Raw genomic sequence first — 22,865 nt, 5'->3', positions numbered from 1 at the left:
CTTCTAGGTCCAAATTGCTGATGGGGGAACAATGAAATGTGAAGGCTGCTGTGAAGATGTAAAACTTCAAATGGGGGATTATCAGTTAAAGACCCACATGTTTGCCATACACATGGGAGGGTGCGACATTGTCCTAGGTGCTGAATGGCTTCGCACACTTGGCCCAATCACAATGGATTTCCAGGAGTTATATATGAGATTTAAGCAGAACAACCACACACATATCCTTTGCGAACTCCAGGTGGGAGCTCCCTTTGTCATCAGCTCACATCGGATGGAAAAATTGTTAAAAAAGGGGCACCATGGAGTTATAGCTCAATTTAATGCCATCCAGGCCTTCGAACCCAATTCTCTTCAGATTCATCCTGAGATGCAACAGATCTTAAATAACCATCTGCAAGTCTTTGACAAGCCTCATGAGTTTCCACCCTCGAGAGGGGAACATGATCATAGCATCACTTTGGTCCCAGGGGCCCAACCACCAGATGCACGCCCATATAGATATCCGTTCGCCCAAAAGAATGAAATAGAAAAAATAATCAAGGAACTTTTGGAAGCAGGCGTCATTCGTCCCAACATTAGTCCTTATTCATCACCGATGGTCATGGTGCTCAAGAAATATGGGGAATGGCGTATGTGTCTATACTTCAGGGCCGTTAATAAGTTGACAATCAAATATAAATTTCCCATCCCGGTTGTCGATGATTTGCTGGATGAACTAAATGGGGCTCAATTCCTCACTAAGCTTGATCTTCGCTCAGGCTACCACCAAATTTGCATGAAAGAAGTCGACATTCCAAAGACTGCTTTCCGAACTCATGAAGGCCATTATGAGTTCCTGGTCATGCCATTCGGTATTTGTAATGCCCCATCCACTTTTCGGAGCCTTATGAACCACCTGCTTGTTATAGACATTTTTGTGCCTTACAGCTCTAAGCATGAAATGTCCATAAACCAAGGGCTCCTAAGTCCCTAAAAGTGTTGTTCTAACTCCTAAAGGAACAAGGTCAACAAATTACAGCTTCTCCCAGAAGTTCTCCACCAGAAATTGCTCAGAACTAGTCAAATCAGGATCATTTCAGCTGCTCCACTAGCCAAGTGCGTTGCAAAGCACCTAAGTCCACTAGCTAGGTGCGTTGCAACGCACCTAAATGCACTACCAGGGTGCGTTGAGCGGGAAATGACAAGTGGCAGAGTCATTCCACGAGGTGGAGAGACAATGGAAGCTTCCAGAATCTTCTCCAATGACACTTGCCTCACTGAATTCGACCAGGGATGAGTAAGAGGCTCTCAGTCTCCAAGTGGAAGCAAGAACTGACAGAGAGAAGCCACTAATCAATTCATGAGCTGACTCATCCTCCTTGCATACATCTATATATGGATCCCTCATCCAAGAGATCCAGAGGCTGGAATATTGTACATTGCAAAGAATTGCTGTTGGTTTTGAGATAGATATCAGAGTATTGGGTGATTTATGCTTTGTTGGAGGTGAAGAGGGGCTTCTCTGCTAGGAGGTTGATGCTGGATCAGGAATCATCGGTTGTAACTCCTCCTGGATCTTCTTGTTATATCAATAAAACTATTTGAGTTTCTCCTACATGCTTGTGTATCATTGATGCTTGTTACATTTGTATGTTTAGCTTAAATATGATCCTAAGCTATTTATGAATATAAATCCATGTCTTTGTGTAGTTTTCCTCTTCTGTGATCTTACAGGAACTTGGTGAAGCTGGGCAAGTAAGGAAGCAGGTAGCTGGAAGCTGTCAAAGAAGAGAGAGATTGGATCAAAGGACTAGCGCAAGACACAGGTTGGTTCATCCTATTTCTCTTTGTTTATAGTTCATAAAGAAAAATACAAAAGTAGTTTTGTCTGTTTGTTTCTAAGGTAACTGTCACACCTTAGTGGGATCGAGTCGTTCTGAATAGACACTTATCCCGATAACACTGCTCAAACTATATCTCAGAAAATTTGTCCTTGTTTTCTTTGACGACGTCCTCATCTACAGTTGCACTTGGGCCGCACATCTTTAGCATGTAGATCTGCTCTTGCAACTGCTCCGCAAGCGTAAATTATTTGTCAAGATGTCCAAGTGTTCTTTTGGCATGGAAGAATTTGAGTATTTGGGCCACATTGTGGGGCGTGAAGGTGTCAGGGTGGACCCCAAAAAGATCTAGGCAATGTAGGATTGGCCTCAACCTAAGACCTTGAAGAGCCTGAGAGGATTTTTGGGTCTCACAGGCTACTATCGTAAATTTTTCCACAATTATGGTCACATTGTGAGGCCCCTCACTAAACTCCTCAAGAAAAATTCATTCCTCTAGAATGATGAAGCACAACAGGCCTTTACAGCTCTAAAAAATGCCATGAGTTCCACTCTAGTCTTAGCACTACCTGACTTCACCAAATCTTTTGTCATTGAATGTGATGCTTCGGGTACGGGTATTGGGGTGGTCTTAATGTAGGAAGGTCGACCCTTGGCCTTCACGAGCCAACAACTAAGTGGGAAGAATCCAGGACAATCTACCTATGAGAAGGAGATGATGGCCATCTTACATGCAGTAGATAAATGGCGACCATACTTATTGGGGCGACGTTTCCAAATCGCACAGACCATCAAAGCCTTAAATATTTTTTGGAGCAATGCCTATCCTCACCACAACAAAATAAATGGCTCGCCAAAATGATGGGATATGATTATGAGATAATTTACAAGAAAGGGCGCAAAAATATTATAGCAGAAGCATTATCTCGCCAATTTGAGGAGGAAAGTACCCTGCTCGCAATTTCACTTCCCATTCTAGAATGGATTGAAGAGGCTTGCAAGGAATGGTTTTCACATCCCTGGCTCTCCCAACTCATTACTCAATTGCAGGCGGATCCAAATTCCACAGAGGGATACTCGTGGTAGGATGAGATTCTTCGCTACAAGGACAGAGTCGTAATACCACCAACATCCACCCTCAAAAGCCGCATTTTGGCGGAGTTGCACTCATCTCCCACTGCAAGACATTCAGGCTTTCAGAAGACGTATGCTCGCACTGAAGACCATTTTTTTGGACAGGCATGAAAAAGGACATTCTTACTTTTGTAGCTGAATGCGACGTCTGTCAGCGCCACAAAGGAGAAACAGATAAATCACCAGGCACATTACAACCATTGCCCATCCCGGCATCAATATGGATGGAGGTTTCTATGGATTTCATTACTGGTCTTCCAAAGTCAGGAAACAAGTCAGTCATCATGGTGGTTGTGGATAGACTTTCTAAGTATGCTAATTTTTGTGCCCTACCCCATCCTTTTACACTGACTTTGGTCGCTCAATCCTTCATGGATCAGATCCTCAAATTGCATGGCATGCCCACTTCCATTGTGTCTGATCGTGACCCGATCTTCACCAGTAACTTTTGGCAGGAACTCTTCTAGTTACAAGGTACCCAACTACACCTCAGTACTTCCTATCATCCACAAACTGATGGTCAAACTAAAGCAGTCAACAAATGTCTGGAAACCTACCTTAGGTGTTTCACTTCAGAAAAGCAACATGTCTGGGTATAGTGGTTACCTCTAGCTGAATAGTGGTATAACACCAATTATCATGCCACCACCAAAATGACTCCATATGAAGCAGTTTATGGTCAACTCCCTCCTTCCCCTACTTCTTATATCAAGAGGTGCTTGAAGGTACAAGTAGTGGATCAACTCCTATAGAATCACACAACCATGCTGGCCCATCTTCGAGAGAATCTTCATTAAGCTCAAAACCGCATGAAGAAACAGGTAGATAAACATCGCTCAGAACGCCAATTTCAAGAAGGGGATCAGGTATTTTTGAGGATGCAACCATATAAGCAAACATCACTCAATGACAAGGGTTTTTAGAAACTATCTCCAAAATTCTACGGATCGTATCAAGTACTTCAGCGCATTGGAGAAGTTGCCTACAAGCTAGCTTTGCCACCCACTGCAAAAATCCATCCAGTTTTCCATGTCTCATGCCTCAAGAAAGTGATTGGGAAAAATTGCAAAATTCAAACCAGTCTACCTAAACTGGATGAAGAAGGGTCAATCTAGCTCCAACCTGAACAGGTCTTGGACACACGATAACGAACCTGCGTGGCCGCATGATCAAGGAAGTCCTCATCAAGTGGAAAGACACTTCTCCGGAAGATGCAACCTGGGAACCAACCACTATTCTTCAGCAGTTTCCACAGCTTCAGCCTTGAGGACAAGGCTATTCTTATGGGGGAGGGCATGTTAGGGTCCCACCCTAACCCCCTTATTTATGTAATAAGATGAAGTCATAGTTATAGTTAAGTAAAGAGTCAATAAAGCCCATATTAATAATTGTAAGTGGTTAACCCGCATTTAATGACGGGACCACAATTAGTTGCAAATGGGCCATGGTATTAGATAGATGGTATTAATAAGAACCATGGTATTGCCCCATGGTATTGCATGTATGAATCCTATATAAAGGATAGAGACTCCCTTCGAGGAGCATCATGTATTATTTTGTAATCAAGCTCAGCTCTATTGGAGGTTGCCCCCTCGAAGAGGCAAGTGAACATTACTTTCTGAATAATAAAATACTTGCTGTTATTGCTCATTGTTCTATGTTCTAGGTATATTTCTTCGCATATTTGGTATTCTGGTATCGTCTTGCAGGTTAAGAGCATAACAGTTTGTTGACAAAGTTGCTGCTCGTCGCTTTGCAGAGTTGGGGTTAGCTTTGGTATGGTGGGTACATCACTGGTTCACGACGTTATCTCAAGGTCATTCTCATACATGCTCCTCCCTTTTCCCTTTGCACATAATCTGTGATCATTTTAGTCATCAACCACATCAAAGCTCAAGGTTTCAGGGTGGTAGTCTTTCTCCATGTTCTTTATGTTGTTCTTGCACAACACGGGGTATGGCCCATCTTTTGAGTTGGTTGTCATTCTTTCCCCAACTTCCTTGAAAATCATAGACTCAAATGGAGTATCCTTCAAATGTCTAGTGCTTATTTGTAGGTTTTGGTATTCGAGGACCTTTTTGATTTGGTTTTAAAACTAGTTTTCATCATACCCAGGTATATAATGTCCATACAGTTATAAGGGTTCATGTCATCTCTCACAGTCATGAGGAGCATTATATGGTCAACAAGTCATATGTTTGTTTTTGTCACGAGTCTTCTTTTAAGGCCCATTTAACCCATTGATACTCCATTCAATTACCCTTCTCTATTGTCAGTTTTTGCATCAGTATCTAGCTCGAGGTTTTCTCCCTCTATCATATTGCTGAAATCCATTTCCATTTGTCAGTTGCAGTAGTCAACTCTTTTGATTGCAGGGAATACATGGCACCGAGACAATGATAGCCGACACGATGAGGCGGAGCTGTAAGGCCATCCTCCTCCAGGCATCGACAACTCTTCGGATGGGAGTCTATATCTAACTTCTTTGAAGCTGCTCCTTTGGAGTTTCAGAAATAAATCCTGAAGTTGGAAGCCAATAAATTTGGTAACCGTCAATATTTTTCTGATTTTGAGATTAGTGGAGGTTGCCTCAAATGGGTATCGGATCCTGGAAAATTCAGGAAGAGATGCCTCCATTTTATTCATTCAATCACCCACCATCACCAAATGGAGACACTGCTTAGCATGGTCATCCATGATAAGCAAGTTGACAATTACAAACTCTTTGTAGGCTAGGAAGAAATCAAGCACATCATGTGGGATATTAGATACAACTTGGACAACATAGTGGTAAGGTTGACTCGAGTGGAAAGGTACATAGCTTTAGATTCTGATATTGAATCCAATGGACATGAGGAAGAGGACGCAGTAATCAACATAGTTCCTCTCAACACTATCAATGCAAATTCAACCTTACCAGAGAACAACTCCCATGATGTTGGCTCTCCAGGATCGACAATGATCATCCTTGACTAGTATATTTTATCCCAGTTCTTGCTACTATGTGTTGTGTTAAGTTTGTTGGTTGTGTTGTCCTTATGTTAGTTTTCAATTACCTTATGTTATTTTGTAAAGGGTGGTCTATTTCAAGTTGGAATCTATTTGTGCAACACTCTACTTTCTAGGTCAATACTAAAATTTAATATGGCCCATTTTTTGGTATCCCGAAAGAGAAATTTTAGTTACTATGGAGCTGACAAAAGTAACACCCCCTCCTCCCAGGTCTACCCAAGAAGCCAACTAGCCAAGAAAACATGTTATGATAGAAGTTAATATAAGGGATTCAATCTCCTTGGTGACCTTACGTAAATGAAATCGACAGAACATCACACACAGTCATCCAACATCATCAATATAACCCTCAGGAGACAAGTTAGCCACTCAGACATCCTATCCCTAGTGTTAACACTCAGGTTGTCCCTTGGCTCCTTAAGGGATACGACCGAGGTAACCACAAACCAATCTTTGGGCTGCAGGTCCTAGCCTACCTGCAGTCAGAGACGACTCTCTCTTTAAATTTTATCTTTGTTTTGGGTTGATTTTAGGCTAGTTACGGTGTACATGGGTTTTGTTTTGATTTTGGTGGGAAGGATGATGTTTTCAAGCAGAGTTGGGATGCATAGTGTGAGAAGTTCAAACCATTGGGCATGGAGTCATGGATTAGGGCTTTCTGTTGCGTTTTATTGGTCACAAGAGGAATACGGAGCAGGATAGCTACACATAGAACAATATCGGGCTGGAATAAAGATGGAATGAAGGTCACAGATGAAAGGCAACTAAGAATCTTTCATTAGCTAACAGAGAGGAAAGGTGAATGAAAGTTTGTCTAGGAGCAGTCAAGAATTCCTAAATAACAGTCATATGTGAAAGAAACAGGGTAAACATGATCATTTAAGTATGCATATTCATAACCGTTTCTGAAGAAAACATATAGAAATAACAAGAACTAAGCATAGGGTGCAGTCAAGCAAAACCTAAGCTATTCTTCTTTCTTGCTATTTAGATGGTAACATAATGGTGCATAAACATATGTAAACTGTAAACAGAGGTAGGAAAACACTTATTGAGCCATGTAGTAGCACAGGAATTCCACAGTCACTCTTTGGCCATTAAATTACACAACAATCAGTTCTTTATCCAAAGCATTCCAGCAGTCTTTGATTATAGAGCTCTCAAAGTGTACAGTGCAAGTCTAGAATGAGGGTTATCAACCAACCAACCCTCTAAACAATGAATTAGGGTGGTTTATATAGAGAAAATATCCAAAAATATCTATTACAGCAGATCTTAAACAGATCTGAGGGAAATGAGTTCTTTAACCTAATCTTGTCCTGAAGTTAATGCAAGAAGATATTTATTTGAGCTGCGCTGGAGGCAGCTGCATCAAAATGAGTTAATATGGTGTCCTTGGTGGCTTGGTGCAGTGTTTCTATAATAACTGTGCTTTGTCTTTTATCTGTACCTCTTAGGCAGTTCTGCTGCTTTTAGGTGGCTTTAATGTGCACTAGTCTCGATCTGATGAGCTTTGAATGGCCTTTACTGCTTCTTTGACTTGGATGGAGGCCTTTAATGTTCACCTGCTTTGATATTGCCGATCTGATACTCTTTGCCGCTTCACTGATACTCTTCAATTTAATCTGGGCTTTATCTTTCCTTTGATACTCTTTTACAGTTGAATCGGGCCACTTTCTCTTCCTTGATATGCTTGAAACTGTCAAATCGCCCCCTTTCTGCCCTTTCAAGGCAAAAATAGCTGCTGCAAATGCTTTTTGTGGCCTCTAGAATGCTATCGGCGCTGGCCGATTGAATATGAACATACATGAAGAAATCTTGTTGCCTCTCGCGAATTTTTGGGTTTGCAGGTAGCTGAGCCATGAGAAGCCCTCCATTTTGAGCATTTTTTCTTAATCGCGCATCAAAAACTGCCTCAGTTTCTCATTCCGGGCATCCTTTGCTACGATTTTCGCCCTTCGCACCTTTTTCGGTGATGATGTCAGCATGACGTCAACGGTGGGTCCCGGTACGACAGGGTGATGTGGCAGTAGGCAGGGTGACGTGGCACAGGACACGGTGGCGGAGTAGGGATGGAGGTAGCTGTGGTGGCAGTGACACGTAGCAGTGGCGGGTTGACGCAAGAAGGACATAGCGCTGACGTGGTGTTGACGTCAGGGGGCGGAGAGACAAAAGGCGGTTTGTGGTTTTATCGGACCGCCTTCTGTATGAGGGCTGTAATTGTCAGAGGGGCTCCGATACAATCGCGTGGAGACACGCATCTTTTGTACGGTGGGGAAACCGCTAGCCTATCGGAGGCTAAGCGTCGGACGTCGGGGCGGCTCTGAAATCGCCGAGAGCCGTCGGATCTGGGAGGGCGGATCGGAGGGCTGACGGAGCGCGGAGCTGACGGCAGGTTTGTGCGCGGGGCCCGCTGAATATTTTATCATTTATTTATGTGGCGGGGGGGTCAAAACTTTGGGTTTGTGGGTTATATGGGTTTTATGTGGGCGCCGATGGTTATTAATTTAACCGAATATCAAATTAATCCCAAATAAAATGTATGCGCGGGGGATACTGCTATAAGGTTTATGTGTGAGAGAGGGGGGGGTATGGTTATTAATTTAACCAAAGGTTAAACTAACTCCAGGTTAAAACGCGGAAGGGCTAATGCCAAGCCCCAAATGAACTTGGCATTTCCCCAAACTGATGTTATAGGGCTATAGTGCCAGGGGATGGGAATATGTACATAGGGGAGCTATTTAGTGCTTTTTAGTAAGGGGAAGGGGAAATAGATGGGGATTTACATAATAATGTTAGAAGTTAATATGAAAATGACAAGAAAGCGCTAAGTTTAGAGATCTTAGGCTACTTAAAAAGGAAAAATGACTTATCGAGTGAATAAGAGTACTCCTAGGCAAAGCAAACCTTTACTTAGGCCAATGATATGACAAATGATGAAACTTAAGAGATATCAAGCAGATCTTGACCTCTTTGGGGAGGTTAGTGAATGATTTGGGGAATAAGAAGAAGGGGGAGTTAGACATGCCTCGCTTGAGCTCCTCCAAATGAAAAGCTGCCTCATAATTGTGATCTGAATAGATATAACACTTGAAAAACATGAAATGGATCACATAGCTTGATTCTGCAACCACAAAACTACTTACCCAGCCTACTTACCTAGCATTTTTTCTTCCTTTTGAATGGGTGCACTTAGACTTGCAGACCCTGATTATCCTCTTTTCTTTTGACTGCCCTCCTATCTAAATCTACCCTTATCTCTTCCAAGGGCCCACATTAAGCAGTTGGGCTCCTTCATTTCTCTACCTAGCTACTCATCTGCCAAGCTTAGGCTGTTTGGATAGATTTTCATTCTCTATCTTCTAAAACAAGCAATTTAAACCTAGGGGAGCCAAGATTAAGCTGTTTGGCTTTCCCTTAACTGTAAAACTCTTCAAAAATGGTATAATTTTTCAAAATGGAACTTCTTGGAAATATGGAACCTTGCAGCATGCAAAGATAACATATTTGGCATTTAAAACAGTCAATCATGAAATATGAAACCTATTGCAATAGGAGGCTAACACCTGGGTCCCACTATTGTTCTGGATCTCTTAGACCATAGTCGCTATCATGCTATGGGAAAGGGAGCAACCAGCAACCTAAAGTCGCTCTCATAGGCCTCTGTGCCAGTGACCCCAAGATTTGAGCCACTTTTCTAGCCCAGAATCCCGACCTTTGCCCAGAACTTGCTACAACCTTCAGAATCCATCAAATACATGATAACAATGTTGATAAATAAAAAACCAACCTCGGGACTAGGCCTGAGCATCCCCAACCGGGACTGACATTCTATCAAACACTTGGTATTAATGCAACCTACAAGTCTAGGATACCAGACATAGCATAAATCACTGAAAGAACTTATGAAACATAACTAGAAGGATCACCTCCTTCTCCATTGGACTATTATATCATCAATTAGGTCTTGCATCCATCCATTTAACAATTACAAGTAAATACATGAAATAACCATGACATGAACCAATCACATAACCATGCTTATAACCAGCATTAAGCCATATAAATATCAGATCTATGACAACCATTAAATCCACATATAAACAAGTACAAAAGTAAAAGAACTTAGCTTTTATTAATCATAGGAAAATCCGACTAGGTTTGGGACTCCCACATACCACCTAACCATAAACATGGCTGAACAAAATATCTCTTTTAGATAGTCGCCCCTGTGCCATATTCCAAGCATGAATGTGGGATCTCATAGAAAAACCAACCCAAGAACAACCAATCCAAGAACAACCAAAGGAATCCATAGGTTAAACCACCTCCACCCTCACCAAACCATGATCATACCAAAACCGGTGCTCCGATCACAACTTCATTGAACTTGGAATGCCATCCGGAATCCATGACTATCCTTGAGGAATTTTATGTCTCCTTGTCTCTCAAGCTTTACCACAATCCAATCCCAGATCACTAGGTGCTAAACCAAGACCAGTCTCTCAACCTTTGCCGCAACCCAAACACGGATCACTAGGCCCTAAACCAAGACTTCTCCCTTAGAATTTACCATGTATCCCGCCAAAACCAGTCAAGGGATTCCTAGGCCTTTGGGAATGAACCTTGAGACCACCTCCGCCTCGGATTTTGAAATCCATCCGGAAAACCAAAGCTCAAAATCAAGATAAACATCCCAACACCATGACATCTGGGAAAAGGAAAGGTTAAGCTGAAAAGCATTATCATAACCCGGAAAAACCATCCACTGACAATAAGAGAACCATACACCAACATGCAAAGCCATGCATGTCCAAACCAGCTAGGAAATCACACATGTAAAAGGTTACCTGCAATTATTCCTGCTGAAGCTGCTTGATCTTGCTCTTCTTCCTCGATCCTTTCTTTCCTTCCTTTCCGTTTTCTTACTTTTCCTTCCTTGATCCAAAGCTAGAGTGCTCCAAGAAAACTACAAGTGACCAAGAGTGAGAGAGAGAGATAAAATAATGAGAGAGTTCCAAATTTGAACTGACAAAAGGTTACCAACTGATCCTCATAAGCCTTTTTATTAACGAGGCCTCTAATTTCTTCATTTTCATTTATTTTCCTTCAATTTACTCCTCACATGCAACCCGTGACCTTTCACCTTACTTTTCTCCTAATTTCCTTTATTTTCATAAATATATGTGCTAAAAATGCCTTTTTTGCTTTTAATGCATTTTCCTTAGCCTTTGCCAATTTTCCTTAGTCAAAACACACATCTAGTGATGCCCACTAGGATATCTTTGACCAACATTCAGCTTGGAATAAGTGTCCCTTAACTATGGTCTTATTTTTCCTTTATTAACTTTTATTACATGAACTTTTCACCAGGGCTATTACAGAACCCTATCCCTTGGGGAACACCGTCCTCGGTGTTAAACCACACCATGACCTCAACAAAAGTGCTAAAAAGAAAACTTACTGCCCATGGAGATTTATAACTTAGCTCGTTGCAATATTTACAATGAAAGACCTACTTAAAAGCAAAACATCATGATAACATGACAATATAACAACCATAATAATATGACACCCATACCGCTTATTGGAGCTTTATAACTTAGCTCGTGTCAATATTTACATCCATATGCATATACATACATATACCAAAACGTCAACAAGACATATGCCAAACATATACCAACCTCAAACCAAAATTGCTTTGCATCAACCGACAAACAATGAAGGATACAGGGCCCGCATCTAATCCGTCATCTCGCATGTAGCTTCTTTAGGCCCAAATTGCTTCCACTACACTTTAACTTATTCTATGGCTCAGTTCCTGAGCATGAGATGTTTCCACTGTAATATGCACTGAGGCTCTGGTTGGAACTCTCCTTCTTTCTCCACCTACAATACAGGCCAATCAATAACATGATCAACATCCTTTATATACTTCTTAAGCAATGAAATACAGAAAACATCATGGAATTTCACCGTTAGAGGCAGTGCAAGTCGATATGCCATTAGTCCAATTCTCTCAAGGATCTTGAAAGGCTCGCAATACCGTGGTAACAACTTGGCACATGAACCAATCATCAAAGAGCTTTTCTTGGGCTTGATGTGCAAATGCACATACTCCCAGACTTGAAACTCCTTGAATACCCTGTGCTGATCTGCATAACTCTTCTGTCTATCATGTGCTTCCTTTATATTCTTCTTTATAACTTTCATTTCCTGCTCCATATCTTCCAACATGTTTGGTCCAATAAGTACCTTGTTCAGTGGGTCACTCTAGCTGATGGGAGTGTTACAACTCCGTCCATACAATGCCTCGAAAGGACTCATCCTCAATGACTCTTGATACCCATTGTTTTATGCGAACTTAATCAATGGAAGATACTCCTCTAATTTATTCTTCTGGTGCATCACGTACATCCTCAACATATCCTCTAAGATCATGTTGACCCTCTCTGTCTTTCCATCTGTTCGCGGATGATAAGCTATGCTGAAGACCAACTTTATGCCCAAGCATGCAAATAACTCCTTCCAAAACTTGGAAGTGAACTTTGCATCCCTGTCTGACACAATCTTCTTTGGAACACCATGCAGTCTCACTATCTCTCTAATGAACACCTGTGCTAACTAATTGGATAAATATGTAGTCTTTACTGGAATGAAGTGAGCTACCTTGCTCAATCTATCAACCACGACCATAATAGAGTCATGCTTCTTTACTATCCTTGGAAGATCTATGATGAAATCCATGGAAATTACCTCCCATTTCCATTCCAGAATCACTATAGGTTGTATTAAACCACTTGGATGCTTACATTCCACCTTGACCTGCTGATAATCTAAACATTTAGCCACAAACTTTGCCACTTCCCTCTTCATATTTGGCCAATAGTAGGACTTCTTCACCATCGTCAACGTCTTTTGATATCCTGGATGACTCGAGTATGGCTTGACATGAAACTCCCTCAATATAAGCTACTTGAGTTGACTGCAATTAAACACATAGATCCTATCTCTAAATCTCACCAAACCATCTTCCATGAGACGATAGTCTACATCTTGATCACCTATACCTGTACCTGTACCTGTGCTCTGTTGTAACCTGTGCATAATCTCCATGTATTTGTCATCCCGTTGTCCTGCCTGCAAAATCCTATCATGTAACTCTGTCTCATAAGAGCTCATAGCTGCTATATGATTTATCTGTACCTTCCTGCTAAGAGCATCCGCAACCCAGTTCTCCTTCCCTTATATGTATCTGATCTCGAAGTTGAACTCACTAAGGGTAGCTAACCATCTAATTATTCTGGAATTCATATTTGGATGATCAAACAAATATCTCAACCCACTATGATCGCTCATCAATGTAAACCTCCTACCAAGAAGATAGTGCCTCCACATCTTCAATGAATGTATAATCATTGCTAGCTCAAGATCGTGCGTTGGATAGTTCTGCTCGTGATCATTCAATTTTCATGACTCATAGCACACTACCTGCCCTTATTGCATGAGAACTACACTAAGTCCTCTCTTGCAAGCACGTGTACACACTAGAAACTCCTTGTTCGGATCTGCAATCTTTACCACTAGTGCATGTGTCAACAAATTCTTAAGTTGCTCAAAACTAGCCTCACATTCTTCTGTCCATTCGAACTTCTTACCTTTCGGCTACAATGATGTGATAGGATATGCAATGCGTGAGAAATTCTTGATGAACCTCCTATAGTAGCCTTCCAATCCCATAAATGATCTCACCTCATCCACATTCTTAGGAGTTACCCACTCCATAATAGCCCTTATCTTTTTTGGATCCACTGTTAAGACATCCTTGGAGACAACATGCCCAAATAATGTACCTCCATCTGAAAAAAGCTGCACTTGTTAAGTTTAGCATAAAATTGATGCTCTCTTACCAACCTCAACACTCCTGCTAAATGCTCATCATGTTCTTCCTCATTCTTAGAATATACCAATATGTGATCAATGAATACAATAACAAACTTGTCCAGATAAGGATGCAACACACTATTCATCAAACACATTAATGTAGTTGGAGCATTAGTCAAACTGAATGGAACAACAAAAAACTCATAATTCCCATACCTGGTCTTGAACGCAGTCTTGAAGATATCCTCTTCCTTGATGTGTACTTGATGGTATCCCGATCTCAAGTCAATCTTACAGAACACTGCTGCTCCCTTCAACTGATCAAACAAATCATCAATCCTAGGCAAAGGGTACCTATTCTTGATCATTACCTTGTCCAGTTTCCTGTAGTCAATGCACAATCTAAGAGTACCATATTTCTTCTTCACAAACAACACTGGTGCACCCTAAGGCAATACAATCGACCTAATGTACCCCTTGTCCAACATTTCCTTTATTTGCAACTTTAACTCAACCAACTCAGGTGTGCCCGTCCTGTAAGGTGCTTTTGATGTTGGGGATGCCCATGGCACAAAATCAATAGAAAAGTCTACCTCCCTATGAGGTGGTAACTTTGTAATGCCCTTAGGGAATACATCCTAAAACTGCTGCAAAACTGGGTATCTTCTTAACACATCTGCATCCTCAACCTCCTTATCCTTGTCACTATAAATGTGTACTACAAACATCACACAACCTTTTCTGCAACTATGCTTAACCTACATAGTAGTAACCATCCTCACTGATGTAGGCTTCTTCTTCCCTTGAAAGGTCCTCTTTTGCCCACTATCATCCACACACTCAATGGCCTTGTCGAAGCAATCCACTTTGGTTTTGTGAAGGTGTTGTATCTCCCAGAGACAACCTTGGATTGCTTCAAGACCAGTGCTTGGGCACATCCAAAATGGTGTGTCTTGAATGATTTACAGGATATTGGAGACAAAACTTATGATCTATAAATACATATGTACATGGGAAATAGATTGGTTCATTAATCCAAAGAAATAAAACATGGATTTCTAGTACTTATTCACAAGTTCGAATCTCAGAAATAAGCATAAAAATAGTGAAGGCTGAGAGCTTCAAGGTCTTACAACTAAAAATCTTTTGTGGAGTGTGTGAGAGAGGAAAATATGGAAGAGTAACGCATCACATAGAGCATAAGGCTTCAAGACTTCTATATTTAACACACATAGCTTGAGGCATTAGGGATTCCTAGGCTTATTTGGGTTACAAGCAAAAATAATGACTAAAGGAGAAGTTGAAAGCTATGATTCATGTGCTGTAGATTTAAAGATCTAACCTCAATAGTCCTCACAGGCATATACATAAACAATGTTTAGACAAATGAATCTGTGAAATAGTTACAGGAATTTGCATTAACATGTAGATACTAATGAATCTGCGAGGGAGCTTGAAATGCATCTAACAACAATAATTATGTGAATTCAGGGAATAAGTATCAACAAAAAAATGAGTTAGACAATGGGAACACATACTGTAATCCTATGAAGAGGGAATCACCACTGTTTCCTTGTTATTCTGAAAAGATTTGTATTACAAAGGAGATACAATCTCAAACTATAACATGCAATGTCTCCTCTAGAATTTCTGAACATTCATTAAGTCTTGCTTTCCCATATTTATCAGAGGGGAGCAAGGAGCTACATTACAAGAAAAAAAATTAAAAAAAATATATCTCTAGACTCAGCTATCAAGTCGACTAGTTGTATTAGTCCTCAATGGCTCTATGGCCCAAAAAAGATATACAGAAAAATAAATGCCTCCTTGAAGGGAAGGTGTGTTACAATAACACAACTCAGTCAATAACTGGAAGACAAGTAAATGTAAGTCTATGTGCCCCATCTTGTGATCGGATCGACCTTAGGCTGCAGTTTGTTCATGGTATGGACCTTTGCGCTGCTCGACTGAACCTGTTGCTTCTGACTTTACTACTGAAGTGCCTTGATCTGTTGAAATGGGGGTTGGGTCGTCTTTGAGTGCTTGTTACTGCAGTCTTGTGCTGTGTAGAGGGACAAGGCTTCATACTAAGCCTTTAGCCTTTTTGAGTCCCTGGTACCTTCCCCTTGCTTTGCCATGCTCCATTAAGGTCCATATATGTCGTCTCATCTGCCCATTAAAACTATGTACTGTGCTTATCAGTGCATTGATGTGGTAGGTGAGACACATTCCATGAAACAACACAGGCACATGCTTTTTCTTTAAAATAGGTTAAAGCAGACGTTTTCAATTTCCCCTTAGCCCCTTTCATCATAGTCCCTTTTATATGGCTTTCTTTATATAACCGAGGGCCTGGACCAAGCGCTTATCCCTATGGGTGCTAAGGGTCTCAACTGTCACGTGGGGGAGTCTTTTCCTTTAAAACTTGAAATGCCATTATTTTCCCTTTTCACCACACTAGCCGATATCCCGGACGCGAAATCCATATACAATAAAACACATAACCTATCACATCCTTCGGGGGGTCTCTTTCCTTATTGCAATTGCAGCCGGGGAGGAAACATAGCGGAAGAGAAGCTTTACATTGCAAGATTGTTGATTGCCAATTGCGATGAAAATGCTGATGTCATCACTGTGCATGTCTCCCTATGAGTGGTGACACGTGGCATCCGGAAACAACCCCATAGGACCCCTAAAAATTCCAAAAATGAGTGACACGTGTCCACCCTCCACGTCATTCTTCGTACGCACCACGTCACTGGTGACGTCAACTGCCATGTCAGCTCAGTGGACCAATCAGAGGCTGCCAAGTGGCCCCCCTAGAGGAGAGAGAGAAAGGGGAGGCCCGAACCTCATTTTGTTGGCCTTTTCCTTTGTAAAATTTTTTCTTGGCCCCCCGACGATGTGACACAAAAATCGTAAATCGACGGGTTTACTGGTCTTTAAACTTTTAGAACCCACCAATATGCTGCACTATGGGATTGCTATGATGTGGGGTCGCCAGGATGCGGGATTGCGCCACATGGAGGAGAGAGAAAAGGGGAGGTCTGACCCTCATTTTTCCGGCCTTTTCCTTTGTAAACTATTTTCTCGGCCCCCTGACGATGTGACCCAAAAATCGTAAGTCGGCAGTTTGCAGGTCTTTAAAGTTTTAGAACCCGCCGATATGACGAACTGCAGGACTGTTGTGATGAGGGGTGGTCAGGATGCGAGATTGTGCCATGTGGAGGAGTGAGAAAAGTAGAGGCCCGACCCTCCTTTTGTCGACATTTCCATTGTTAATGAATTTTGGTCCTCCCCAACGATTTTTTGCATTAAATCAAAATATCGTCCTCCGCACGTCTTTGAGATTTGGAACTGCTGATATGCCTATCCTACGGGGTCGTGAGACTGCTAAGATGTGGGATGGCGGGGTTTCCGAGATGCGAGAACCCACCACGTGGAGGAGAGAGAAGGGGGGGCACCCAATCCTGCTTTGTTAACCTTTTCATTTGTAAACATTTTTCAGCGAGACCCAAAACTTTAACACTACATCGTAATATCGGCCCCCACAAGGTTTTGGAGTGTCGGCCCATTGTTTCGTTGGTGTGCCGATAATGCGGGATTGCGAGATTCACTGTGCAAAGGGCCCCTAACTGCCGATATGTGATATGCTCTGTGCCTAGACCCGCTGACTACCGATATGCGATTGCGATCATCCCTCTAGAACTGTGACTACGATTTGCCTCCACACTTAGTCATTTTCTAGGTTTTCTTGACTTTTCCAAGGTAGACTTCAAAATGCCTTAATTTTTGCTCAAGGAGTCCATTTTCAGACTTCCATATACCATTGGAAATATCTTTCCAAGCACTACGTAATGGAGAGCGTCTGATTTGGCTCTAATAGCTTCTGTGGCTTAGGATAGAGGCTCCAAATTTCACTACTCTTGGGCAACCTTGGCCAATTAAAATCCACAATGCAGTGAGTGACAACATTGGCTCCAACTAGGGACAGTGCCTTGCTAGCAAGGTGTTGAGGACCTGCAGACCAGTAGCCTTTCCTTCCATTGGGCATGGAGTCATTATTAAACAAAATATAATTCTGTAACAAAGGTATTTTTTATAATAAACTGAAAAACTCAAATAAAAATTTCAACGCACACTGAATATTTACAATGAAGATATCTCTAATTTTGAAAATAAAATTTTAGGAACTAACCATTTAGAGGCAGTTCCAACAGTCCACCATCCAAGTTTTCAAGCATGTAAGTGTTTTTTCCCCTCTCTTCTGAAATCTTGAAGGGTCCTAACCACAGTGGATCAAATTTCCCATGCTTGCTTTTTTCTTCTCACTTGACATGCCATTTGAGCACTAAATATCCTTGCTGAAGAGGTTTGTCCTTAGCCTTCTCATCAAACAGAGATTTCATCCTTTGTTGATAGTTTGACAATTTGGTCCCCACCTTCTCTCTGTTCTCGTGAAGCTCCACCAGTTGATTTATTCTTCTAGTCAAGGCACTAGGTTCTTCCTCAGTTTCTTGCAACAACTTAGCTACTGGCATTGCTAATTGGATAGGGAAGACATCATCCTTGCCATATACTAGCACAAAAGGAGATTTCCAAGTGGATATTTTGTGTGTTACATGGTTAGCCCACACAGAAAAATTTAGTTGAGAGTCCCAGTTCCTTTGATTTTCAGTGATGGTCTTCTTTAGAACTCTCATCACATTTTTATTAGAAGACTCGACCAAGCCATTCCCTTGAGGGTTGTATGTAGTGGAGTGTCCAATAATGATGTTGAATTTGTGGCATAAGTTGGTGGACTTGGCAGATTTGAAGACCTGTGCATTATCAATGATGATTTTAAAAGGACACCCAAAGTGGGATAATATGTTCTCCTCCATGAATTTTATCACCACTGAATCAGTAGCATTCCTAGCTGGGATAACCTCTACCCACTTGGTAAAATAGTCAGTGGTTGTTAAAATACACTTATGTTGGACGCTAGAAGGTGGGTTGATTTCTCCAATGAAGTCCAATCTCCATTGTATAAAAGGTTCCTCTACATGCACATGAATCAGGGGGAGAGGAGCAAACTTCTGTCTTTCAGCAAACAACTGGCATTTTTGGCATGACCTGACTTGAGAATAAACATCTCCGACCAGTGTGAGCTAGTAAAATCCTGCCTTGAATATTTTGTGTGCTCTTTCCTTCCAACTGTAATGTCCTCCACAAACTCCCCCATGGAAAACCTCAATCACTTCACGGGGTTCTCCCTCAACCACACATAACAACAATATCCCCACCAGGTCCTTCCAATAGAGTAGTCCATTAGAGATAATGTATTTTTGTGCCTGCAATTTGAGACTCCAGTATTTAGATCTATCTAGTCCCGACAGGCATATTAGGAATAAGAGGTAATGAACAATGTTCTTATACTTGGGTGATCCCTCATATTTGGAATAAATCTTTTGTTCAACCATTTTAATTCTTCTTTATTCATCCTCTGGGCCGCCCTCCTCTGTGATTAGTTTTATACCTAGAGCTTGGCATTTGGATTCAAACAAAATCTTGGTCAACCCCTATCCTTTGATGAGCTCAGTAGGCTTGATTTCCAACTCATATTCTTGTATTTTAGCCATCCATCTGCCCCTCTTCCCTTTGTTCTTTCCCTACACCAGAATGTGTTTGACTGCAGTCGTTGGGACAAACATTGTGATTTTGGATTGTAGCACATACATACGAAACAACTTCAGCACCTTGACCAATGCATAAGCCTATTTATCCAATATATCATACTTCAGCTTAGCGTCCCTCAAGACTTGGCTAAAAAAGGCAATAGGCTGCTCATAACCATATTTATTTTTCTGTAACAACCCCAATAACAATGGTATGTGGAGAGGCAAAAGAAAAAATGTAGAAGGGCACTGAATAATTGGGGTTGACTAGCACTGGGGCGTCAGCCAAAGCTTCCTTGATCCTAATGAAAGAATCATGGGGGACAGAGCTCCACTTAACTTCATTATCCTTCTTGAGCATATATGTGATACCTTTAACTATCTCAGCGTAGTAGGGTATGAATTGCCTTAAGAAATTTATCCTCCCCAAAAAGGCTTGGACTTCTTTCTTGTTTCTGGGAAAGGGAATGAGATTGATGGCTTTGACTCATTCCAGATCAATCTTCAGCCCTTCCTACGCTACTATGTGACCAAACAGCTTCCCCTTATTCAAGGCAAACTCAAATTTCTTCGAATTTAGAGAGAGGCCATACCTTCTGCACTTCTCGAAAGTGAGATTTAAATGGATGATATTATCTTCATCAGTCTTAGAAAAGACGGTGATGTTGTCCAAGTAAAATAACACAAATTTATCTTGCTTTCCCACGAAAGCTTTGTCCATAGCTATTTGGAATGTGGCTCCTACATTTATCAACCCAAATGGCATGCGGGCATACATGGAGGTCCCCCACGGGGTGGTGAAAGTGGCTTTTTCCTAGTCCTAAGGGTGGATCTCCACTTGGTTATATCCTGAGAACCTGTCCATCATGGACATTCTGGCCACACCCACTACCTTCTAAGCTATATTATCCATCTTGGACAGAGGGTAGTTGTCTTTTACGGATGCCCTGTTTAAATTTCAGAAGTCCACGTACATCCTTATCTCTTTGTTCTTCTTTTGGACAGAGACCAAATTAGCCACCCACTCAGAGTATCTTAGGGGGACTATGATTTTGTCCTACAACAACTTCCTTACCTCCTTTTGCAACGGAGGGGAGTAAGAGTGGGTTTATTTGTCTGAGTTTCTGTTTACATGGCTTTATCCCACTCTTCTGAGGAATCTTATATTGAATAATATTTGTGTCAAATGATTTCAGATCATCATAAGACCGAGTACATACATCTTTGTAAGTTTTGAATAGATCTAAATACCTCTGTTTGTATTGCAGGAGGTCTCCTTTGGATAGCCTGATCATTTGGGGTTCCTCCTCTGATCCACTGTTGCAGTCTTCGACTTGCTCATCCTTCTCTGGGGCCATTGGTTTGGATGCTATATCGTATTTATTGAAAAGTCTTTCTAGTGGAACAAGTCGATGAGGGATGGTTTTCCCTTTTAGTTGCAATTTGTTTTTCCCAACCACGTGTCTTTCCATGGAGTGGCTTCTTGTTCTGATTCTTCTTCTTCTTGATCAATGGTTGGGTGGGAAAACTCCCCAACGAATTCTATAAATCTTTTCACTTGCTCATCATCTTTGAATACCTACCAGTGTTTGACATTATCAGGTATTGAAGGCCCGTGTCTGACTTCTATCTCATATCTAAGGAGTGGATTCTGTGGGGGCCTGAAAGTGCTTGTAGCTACCGAAAGAGAGTCAGCCATCCTGTTTTCTTCCCTGGGCAGAAACTGTATGTTAAACGCTAGGAAGAAATTTTCAATTAAGTCCCACACTTCATTTCGATACGTCCTTAACCTGGGGTGTTTGGCTTAGCATTGGTCTCAGATTTGCTTCACGACTAGCTTAGAATCTTCATAGACCGATAGGCATTCAATGTTCATGTTAACACCCAGGTTGTTCCCTTTGACTCCCAAGGGAATACGGCCGGGGTAACCACTAACCAATCTTTGGATTACAGCTTCTAGCCAAACTGTAATCAGAGAGGGCTCTCTCTTTAAGGTTTTTCTATGTCTTTGTGAAGATTTTAGGCTAGTTATGAGTTCAGGGTTTGGTTTTATGTTTTGGTTGAGGGATATCTTTCTGTACCTAATGTGAAAACCTTCAGATAGTTCTAATCCATTGGGCTATGGAGTCTGTGGCTACAGGTTGTTTGAAATATTGAGTTGAGTTGCTGAAATTACAGGGCCATTTAGATACTTCATGAAACAAACTTGAGATTATGATGGTGAAGTGTGTTTAACCAGTGGAAAGCAATTAAGAATTTTCCACTAAGCTGGGAGTGTGAGAAAGAGATACACTGCACAGGAAGCAGACTTGAATTTCCTGAAACAATAATCACTGTGAGAGATATAGTGTAGGGGTGCAGCAATTAAGAATTACACCTTTATTACTGTAACTGAAGAAAACATTTATAACAGCATAGATTGAGTTCAGGGTAATCTGTGATTAAATCCTAGAACTATTCTTTTTCCTTGCCATTAACTGTGAAACACAGAACAAGAATGAGCTATGAGAAGATGACAAGACACATAACGAAGAGTTTAAAGAAAACTTATTGAGCCATGAGATACGCAGGAATCCTGTAACATTCAGCTAAACACCACAATGCATCAAATAATGCAGAGCTTTAGAAATTCCATCAACTTTGTATTAATTCTCTGAAAGTTTACAGCATAAGAAGTCTGGAAGAGAAATCAACAACAACCCCTGCAAACTTATGCGAGGGGGGAATATATACAAACGGTGATACAAAAATATCTGAAGCGTTGAGTCATCTGAGAAATAAATATCTTCACCAATTTGTACAGAACAATAGATCAGAAGTTATTACAGCTTTGAATACAACATAAATGCTCTTCAATTCCGTCAGAAGACTTTTTGGCCTTTGGAGGCCACTGAGTCGGTTGAACGCCCTGTTATAAATGATGAATGACGTGTCTTTGTAGCTCTGTCGTCCTGTAGCTTTTCGGCCCTGTCACCTGTGACTGTCAGTGTTGCCTTGGTGGCCGAATAGTTTTGCTGAGTTGGCTCAGCGTGTTCTTCTTCATACATGCTGATTTTATCAAAAGTTTCCTGTGCATGATAACTTATATTTTTTGATGAAAAACTTAGTGAATGGCTTCTTGTCTATAATATGATCTGTATGGTCTTAGTCCACCATTCCTGTGTGGGCAATTGATGTCTCAGAATTGCCTCTAAAGTCTCATCTGCCTCTGTGTATTTATAGAAATTTGGAGGCACATCAAACAAATGTTTGATCTCATTCATGATGAAAAATAAGTTCTCTACCCTGTTGTAGAGACTTTGCCCTGTTGCTGGTCCTGGTTCTTCAGAGGTACTGGGTCTTTCAGTGATCT

This window comes from Pinus tabuliformis, chromosome 2_2 (assembly GCF_031772625.1).
Source record: "Pinus tabuliformis cultivar Carrire ecotype Pingquan chromosome 2_2, CPIR1, whole genome shotgun sequence".
NCBI lineage: Eukaryota > Viridiplantae > Streptophyta > Pinopsida > Pinales > Pinaceae > Pinus > Pinus tabuliformis.
Note: the sequence above shows the minus strand (reverse complement) of the source record.